Below are 9,657 nucleotides of genomic sequence, written 5' to 3'. Positions count from 1 at the left end.
ACACCTACTTGTAAAAAAAAAAAAAAAAAAAAAAAAAAAGAGAGATACTGCTCTCAAATTTGCTTGATTTGCAATTTATACTTTACAGCCAATTGACAGAGATCATGAAATCTGAAATCAGATAAGCTTTATTAGAGCATAGAATTTAAGCCTAGGCTGAATTTTTTTCATAGATACTCTTATGTGATTTTTACTCTGAAATTCTCTGGTTAATGTAATTTGGGACCTGCATGTATTTATGTTTCTAAAACCCACATTTAATTTGTAGACTTTCCTAACCTGCCATCTGATGTTTTAAAGAATAGCTGCTAAGAGAGCTTGCATCCATAGTATAAATGCACATTCAGATTATTATTAAAAGCAAATGCATTGACAATGAAAGGAGAGTAAGAGATCTACTGAAAATCAGTTTAATTCATTTATATCTCCTTTTTTTCCTTACCAAGGAAAGCTTAACATCTGCTTCTTATAAACTGATTTAAATAGAAAATGTGTAATGCATCCTTTTGCCAAATGGTTCTTTTTTTTATTGATGAAATAAAGCAGTTTGGCGGTTTGGATTTTACTACAGTACATTCATGCTCTCAGGAATGGGACATCTCTGTTTTCACAAGGAAACATTTTGGACTTCACACACTAGAGAGAAGATTAGACATCTCCCTTTGCTGTCTTTTTGAAGTATGCAAAGTATTATTTACAGACAGCTTCCTGAGTCTGAAACAGTTGAATTATATTCAAATCTCACTCCATGTGGTGGCACTATGGAGTAACAAACAATAATTGGCTCTCCGAGAGCAACTTCTTCGCCTTAACTTTTGTGATTGTGTTAATGGATGCTTTATACTTGTTCTCTATTGTCAGATTTTTAAGGACAGCAATTCAAAACTAAGTCATATCCTTCTGAGATGGCATGATGAGCTTTGTCATGGCTGCAATTGTATGTGCTGTGTTGGGAAAATGAAGTTCTTATTACTTGTTTAAATTATGTTTAGTGCTCCTGTTTTATATATCTTAGATTTATACATGCCTAGTATATGCTACACGCATAAAATACACTCATTTATATATGTGTGAGCTTATTAAACACCCAACAGAAAACTGACTTTATTTGAACATTCACACATTCTGGTATTCTCTTCAAAATGGAAAAGAGAAAGAGTTCATTGCTTATTTTTTCAAAACTGTTAGAAATGAAGTCTTTTTTGTCTCTTTATGCAGCGGTTTCTTTAAGACACAAAATAGAAGGAGATACCATTCCTCATTGTGGGTTATTTTTCAGTGGCTCATAGAAATGAAACCAATTGGCAGTCTTAGAGAAGGCTTCAAGTTGTGGTGTATCTATCCTGATAGTATCTGAAATTCTAGGAAAACAATCCCAGACACCACAATGGTTCTGTAACATGAAAATTTACCGCATATTCGTAGGGAAAAAAAATCAGCTGATTTTAAAGTTGTTCTGGTGTTGTTGCTGCTTTTGGTGTGAGCCTAACACAGGTAAGGGGAGAAGATGGCCATAGACACAGTCCTGCATCTTGCCGATTCTTGCTAGGACAGAATTCAAATGAGCATCTTGTGAATCATGGTCTCAATTGTAAATATTTGCTGGCATTTCTTAAGGTTGAGAAGGTAACAACGATAGTGATTTAAAATAATATTGTCTTCATTTAGCAGTTATGTGAATGGGTCACAGATGGTCTAAGAGAAAATTAGCTTTGTTTTGTTAAAAAAAAAAAAAGCTTAACTCTGTGCAGAATGTGGTAGCAGTTGGAATAATTATTTTCTTAATCAGGTAGTGGTTTATACTGAGACATAGCAGGGCTCTTTATAGACACATCATTACAGGGAGGTGGCCTGGAAAAGCAGAGGGAGGCTGAAGGGAAAGGAAGCCCCTGGCTTCTGAGCACCTCCCCAGCTGCTTCTGCAGCATAATGGGGCTGGATCTGGAGGCCTGAGACAAATGCCAGGATTTAGGCACACTATGTTTCCTTCCTACTTCACAATGGGCCGAGGAACTAGCTCTGTTTGTATTTGTTTGTTTGTTTGTTTGTTTGTTTGTTTTTAACAAGGAACTGCATGCACCATTAGAATTACAAGTTCATCTTCTTATCCCCTGCTGAAATTTCATGGCTCTGTGTCTCAGACCTCAGGTAGAACAGTTCGGCCAGCAGTAGGTGTCACTGCAGTCAGTAAGAATTATTTTGGAGAGTTGCTAAATATGGGAAATGATTTCCAAAGTCCAAAAGGAAAAAATGATCACAGCATGCTGACAAAGTCAAGCCAGGAGCATTTTGATGGCATGTTGTCTGAAATACTGAGTTATTACAGTTTTAATAATTGAATGGAAATAAAATCATTCCTGAAATCTTTCCCATGTTTCTTGAAGCTAATATATATGTGATGCATCCTGCCTTAGCCCTAGAAAGCAGGCAGTGATACATTCTTCCCAGAGCCTGCATTTGTTCTATTTTCTTTCTGATGGTGCTCAATGTGCTATGTGAAACGAGTCCATCATTTATCTAAACATGTTCTGTAACCTAAATGCCGCAAAAGTAATTAGGGCTTTTTGTTAGACATTTTCAATGCACCTCAAGGATTGCTTCGTTATATATTTACATAAAAACTTTTCAAAGAGGGGAAAAAACATCTCTTGTAATAATGCCACTGAGTGCTTATTTTAAAGGCCACTTTCTGAACATTTGCAAGAATTTTCTTAATACTACATGCATAGATAATTCCACAGGAGGTCAAAATAATTATCCATGAGCGTACGAAGTTCCAAAAGAATGCTAAAAGGATACACGTTATCTTCTCTGCTAGGTACATTGGTTTGGACAACTATCCAGACATTCTAACATAATAAATTTTGCTTCATATAATACATGCTTCTCCTACAGACTATCAAGGTCATCTCAGTTTATATTTCTTAGTGCTGTAAGGATAAATATTTTATAATCTTATAATTCATTCCTTTCAATTCACACAGCTTGATTTTTCTCCTATTTGGCATTTGGCTTAAAAAAAATTGTACAATTAAACATTTAAATGTACTCTAGTAATCCCTTCACCCTATTACCTTTTAGGATAACTGGAGCAAGATAGACCTGGCTTTCTCAGAGATTGGTTCACCTTAAATATATGTTCTGTTTATTCAGAAATAATAAAGAACACATCTATTTTGTCTGACGGCAGGCAGATAACACTTTAAAATGGCTCCTTCATCTTCATCCACTGCAACTCTAAACTCTGTTGTGTTTTTCCCTATCAAAAACAGTGGGGAAGGCTTGACCCCTGTCTGACCCCCGTAGTAGCTTAAAGATGGGATTTTATGGCATTCTAGGAGAGAGGACAATTATCTGTCAGCAAAGCCTGGAGATGCTAGATTCCAGTCAAACAGTGAGCAGCGAAGAGCCCTACTTCTTACAGTTGTTTTTGGAGTTTGTATTTTCTTTTAACTTATCTACCTTCAAATATACTGCAAAAGCCTTCCCTTGAACCTCTAATATATTGGAATAAATCCATAACCAAGAAAGTTTCAGATAAAGTTTAAAACTGCAGATAAACACTTAAAAACTCTGCCAGAAAGGTAACTCTTATGTTTTAATGGAATTTATATTATACTAAATTAACACTTCATTGCTCTTCAATCCTCGATTTTAATTGAAATATTACTATAAAGATAAGGTGTTTCTGGAAGCTAAGAATGTAAATTTTATTTCCAGTGTAGAATATTCAGCAGTGTGATTCACAATTTGAAGTCCAAATTCTGCCCAGCAGCATGGACTGGAAGCTGGGAGCCAGTGATTCCTGCTCTGCGCACGTCGTTGCCGCTGAGGCTCTGCTTAGCCAGCTGCGTACCTAGGGGGTCTCTGGCGATGTCTCCTTATCATATTAGCTCATCTGTGTTTCTCAGCTATGAAGGGCAGCATATGAAGAGAGCTACACTTCAAGGGAAGATTCCATTCCAATATGCTGATATTATGCTATGATTAATTTGTGCGGCTGCAAAGGAGTAGGGATAGGTTTTAGTTTGCCCTTCAAATTCCTTTCTCATCAGTGTTAACCCTGCAATGCTTATCATAACGATCTCAATATAATTTTAAAGGTTTCTTGGATTTCTTGAAATTGATTTTTTAAAAAATTTTGGCCATATAAACTAAGCCCAGAGGCTTGCAAACATAGTTCACAAAGTACCATCGGGACGATATTTATTGTCTTCCCAGTCAGTGAAAGTCTCAGCCTCATAATGTATGCTGGAGCCTTTTCTGTTTCCCTCACAGTTTGTGCAGGAGGGAAAGGCTTCAAGCTATTTTTAACAGAAGTACTGAGTTCTGTAAAACAAAATTTTAAATTAAAATTAAATTTTAAAATGCTGAGTTCTCAATAAAACTGGAAATAATCTATAATCTTAAAAATTCAAACCAAAAGCACACCAACAGAAACAAATAAAAAAGAAATCTTAGTTTGGAAATTATATTTTTAATGCCTCCTTCAGAGATAGCTATAATTTGGTGGGAAGTTAACATGTAAGACCTAGTTTGAAAAGTTATAACCAAAAATGTTGCCATTTCTCTACTGCAGATATACTTTCTTCATTTTAATTCAAACTTTTTATTTGCTACTGATGAAAGTTAAAAATATTACTTTAAAATTGGAACATGAGCAGAACTTCACCGTGCTGATGGTGACCTGGCACTTACCTTCTAAGGGCTTATATATACACAGACAGCCCCATACTTGTGATGCTGGTGTAGTAACAGAAACTGCACTGCTAGAGTCCCAGCTATGAATTGTGCAATTTAGTCCCAACTTGAAGCTGCTGTGATCATTGAGTTCCTAAGCTCTTTCTCTACATCTACCGAACTGTTACCACTGTGTCCTTGTTCTTCTGCTTTAATTTTATCAAGAAATCTCAGTAAACTTAATGAGTGATGTTATTTCTTTTAAAAATACCATGTTGAGCTAATGTTTTCAAGTGTTAAAATTTGACCCGGAGCACATGTGTTTCTAATGTATGTAACCAATCATGTCTGTCCCTACAATCCTCCGAGTTCAGCAGTTCACGCGTAAGTGCTGAGACAATCATGCTATTCGGTGTGCATGCTAGAACAGACAAGGATCCAGGTGATAGTTTGGCTAATAAGAAAATGTGAATGTTATGCATCAAAGTAAGTACAGCATCCAAAATGTATTCTCTAATTATAAAAATGTCAGCGTTCTAAATATTGAGCTATAAAGTTAATCATCAGGGTACATTGCACTTATGAGCCTTTTAGAAATACATAGTGTAGGGATGTCCTGCAACTTATTAATTTTAGCTATGTGCACTAAAATAGAAATGCTTTAAAGTATGACTTGATTAATAGAATATTGAATAGGGTTTATATTTCTTTCCAAGTACGATGGCTAGAGAGCAAAGAAAGAAGAGATTAATCCAATCTGTAAAAATTGGTTATCTGTATAAATTGGCCCCAAAGGGGTCAGATCAGTTTCCTTGTTACCCAACAAGATCCAGTCAAAATCATATTTGTCCCTTTGTCATTTTACTTTAGCAGGGAGAGTTGAGTAAGGGGAACAGGTGCCCTCATGTATTGATCAGTGATCATGGCAAAGCGCTCTTATTAGCTGTGGAAAGGTACCAGAAGGCGTGAGGGATGAGGCAGAGAGAGCAGGCAGATTATTGATGATGGTAATAACTGAGCTCTCTGAGCTGCGCACACCGAGGCCGTAAAGTTGACCAGATGAGCACATCAGTATAGATATGTTGAGGGGGAGAGACAACATGAAGAAGTATGGAGCGCAGCTTCTTACCTGGCAGAGTTATTAAAGTCCATTGAAGGAAGATGAACCGTTTCAATATGTTAAACACTCGAGGCTGCTAAGAGAGAGTTACTGTCACAAGCAAAGCCATTGTTTGGGGAGCTTTTGTTGTCTTCTTTTTTTTTTCTTTCGCCTTTTGGAAATTTGAATTTGTTTTCACTTCAGCAAGACCTCTGTATTGTGGCTCTGTGCACAGGCTGTGGAATAGCAAATAAGCACAACCTGACTGTATGGACTTGGTTAGCCTCTAATTCCTGAGAGTTGCTAATGAATTTGTAAGTCAATGGAGAGCATAGGATTAGCCGTGCTGACTGTATTTTAACTGTTGATTTGTTCAACCATTTACAGTGAGGCCCTCCTCAGCTAGCTTCACTGAGGACAGATCCCTACCACATCCATACTGCTGGGCTAAGGCTCAGACAGGCTCAAAAGATTCAGCAGGGAAGGAAGATGCAGGGACAGGCGTTTAAAGTTAACCAATATAATTTGGAGTCAGAATTTGCAATTTTATTTTATTTATTTATTTATTTTTCTCCTTGAGTTTATTGGTACATTTTAGGTATACAGTACAGTTACATTCATCATTGGGATCTTGTACCTTTACATGACAGGGCTTGGTTCTCATTTTTTCCCCTTATCTCTGCCCTCACTACACTCCCTCTTCCCTTCCCTATTTACAAATAATTTATTTCCATTTTTTCATTTTCTCTTTTTTTTTCTTTTCCCTTATTAGCTTTCCCCTACCCTTCACACTTCTTCTACACCTTTAAGAATCTGTAATTTTAAATTACCTTAATGTTGTTAATTTAGGCACACAAAAATTGAGAAAAATAATTCATCCTTTTGCTGGAGTACAGAGAGCTCTAAATTAAGAGACAGGCAACTCTCAATATAAATTTTGCTTCAGGGTTAAACTTTCATCCTCTGCAGAAAGGTCATGGCATAATTCAATGTTTTTAATCCTACTACAATGTAATGACATTTTAGGGGATGCTTGCAAATGTATAATTTTGTTCCTAAATTAGCCCTTCCTGCTGCAGTTGGCATTTGTGTTAAGTAACACCTGGACACAAGGATGAGCAGAAACAAAGAATAATCATCACAAGGGATGGAATAGATGAGAACTAACCATTTCAAGGAATTCTTCTATTGAATTCTGTTTCTAACTCCTGCCACACCTGCAATGCCAGGTTACAAGGTACCCTTTATTAAAAATCTAATTATTTCAATAATTTTCATTTATTTAAAAATAGTTCTATTTACAAAGCTGCAAGCCCCCATATTTTAGCAGACTGTCTGATGTTTCATATATTAGTCTATCTTCCAAACTGGGTGTCACTTTTCTTCCATGCCCATGTATTCACTGAATACACATTGTGGATTATGCACTGTGTGTATTCACCACATAAGCTTTGAGCCATTTGGACAAAAGATTGATTCAGTTTACAATAGCATTAGATATTGTTTTTGTTGTTAAAAGAAGCATCTGATATTTTTAAAAAAATAACATGGAAATAATGAAACCATTTCTATAGGACTTGCTGCCTTGATCTGTTCTGTCACTAGGGTAGAACCAGTCTGAGGAGTCTATTCTATGCTGGCCACAACCCCATATAAATAAACCAATTTAATGCCATTTTCTGTCCTAACAAAAATAAAACGAGTCCCTGCTCAGTGAACCCGAGAGCAGCAACTCTATTTAAACAAGTTTATCGCTGGCATCACTTAATGGCAGTGTAGACTGGGCCTAGGAAGGGACCCCACACAGTAGCGTGGTTGTCTAATTAAGGCTCCAGCCAGGAGAGCCAGGTGGATGAATAACCAGAGTTAAGCAGCTGTAATTAGCAGGTGGTCAGGGAGCAAGGAGTGCAGCTGGGTGGGGTCAGCACGTGTCTTCAAGTCCTGCAAGACTGGTTTCTTCAGGGAATGCCACACTGGAACCCTGGAATTCTTCCAAATTTCTTGGTCAAGATAAACAGTGGCTCACTTGTAAAATTAAGGTATGTTTTACTTGATTGAAGTATTCTCTCAATCAGTTGATGAAATATTCTCTCCACAGTGGTTGCATGGTGGCACTTTGAGAAATTCCCTTGCCCTCCTGTTTCCACCACTTATTAGTCCATCCTCACTATGCTAATTTATCCTCACTAGTTCAGAAATACTTCTCTTGGATTTATAGTGTTCACACACACTCAGGAGCCAGGACTGAACCATCAGATATGTGAGTCCAGCCAGGCCTCTATGGTCACTGTCTGCCCCCTCCACCACCTACTCTATACACCATGGTTTACCATAGCTGGGTCCTGAGGCTCTAGGTCTCCCCAATCTAGTAATCTTTGTTGATGGAATCATCTAATCTACAAGATATATTTATCCAGTGGATGTTATACCTGCTTTATAGGTGTGGAAACTGAGGTTCACAGAAGTGAATGTATCCTTTTTCTTTTACTTTCTATCTTTAGAATTAGCATTGGCTACTTTTCTGAGTTCTAAAATAATTTTAATCCAATTGAATCATTTTCTTTGACAATGTCTTACCTATTGATTTTTATGTTTTGTTTTCTCTTGAAAGTTTGGCGATATGGTCATTTAAACACATATTCAAGGCCAACACACTTTAGTAAGTATTTAATTAAAATCATTACAGCTCCCATAGGTCAGACACTATTTAACAGATGTAAAAAAAAGTAGTAAAGTGATTAGATTTCCTTTGGCTTTGATTCTTTTCCCATTGTGGTGGCATCACTTAGTTCAAACACTTGTACATTTTTCATGAATCAAATAAAACATATTAAGGTAATCTTATAAGAATTTTATACTTGGTCATTGTTTTTTCTCTCCACGCTTCAGACTACTTTTCTTAGAAGCAAAGGGGTAGATGGCCTTTCTACTGTGATTTGTTTTAATACCAAATTTTAAGCTTAAAAATAATACTAACTCTGGGGCAGGCAGATTTCTTAATTAGAAGTACAAATTACCAGTCTCAGTTCACACACAGGAACTTGTACAAACATCACACTTTTATTCCTCTCTGTGTCTTTTGCATTTATTTTTATCTTAAGGATTATCTGTGTTTTTATCTGTGATTCCTAGGAATCTTACAAGTTTTAGTTTCAAGTCACTGACCTAGATCATACCCCCGCTCCTATGAACAGTGCCTGTGAGATTCCGCACTGCCTACACCATGAAGTTCTGTGATCATTCCCAAGAAGGGCTCCAAATGTCACTACTGCCAAAGGGACAGGGTTTGTCAGAGTCCACACTGGGTGCACAGTAAGTACAGCTGGCCAGTTCTTGGGACCCAGATGTCTGGACAGGCACCAGGCCAGGGCTGACCTGTTGTGAATGTTCTTGGATGTTGAATCTGGCGCCTTTCCTGGGTGGCTGCGCCTTTCATGGGAAACAGCTCCGAGTAGTCTTTACACATGAGAAGTGAAAATGATGAGTAAGAATTCTCTTCCTATACAAACAGCCCAACTCTAACGGAATGTATTGATTAAAACTACCATGAGGTGAGATGTACCTTTTTTATATTTTCACCATATTTTGTGTATGGCCACATTCTGTGAATGGCAGCAAATCTCATTGCAGTGTCAATGTCGCTAAGTGGCTCTAAAATGCAACAAGGTGTAACATGATCCCTCTGATTAACCAAGGAAAACACCCTGCTTCTACATGTTGTTTGTTTTCCTGTACTGAAGTAAACTTAACTTCTGATTACAAACTTCACATACACTACTGCTGGGAATGGTCCCTTAAAAGGTAGGACTAAGGGACACCAAAAGAGACAGAGAGAGAGAGAGAGAGAGAGAGAGAGAGAGAGAGAGAGAGAGAGAGAGA

Source organism: Fukomys damarensis, unplaced genomic scaffold, assembly GCF_012274545.1.
Source record: "Fukomys damarensis isolate Sample0158 unplaced genomic scaffold, DMR_v1.0_HiC HiC_scaffold_30, whole genome shotgun sequence".
In the NCBI taxonomy this organism is placed as follows: domain Eukaryota; kingdom Metazoa; phylum Chordata; class Mammalia; order Rodentia; family Bathyergidae; genus Fukomys; species Fukomys damarensis.
This window is presented reverse-complemented; position numbering follows the sequence as displayed.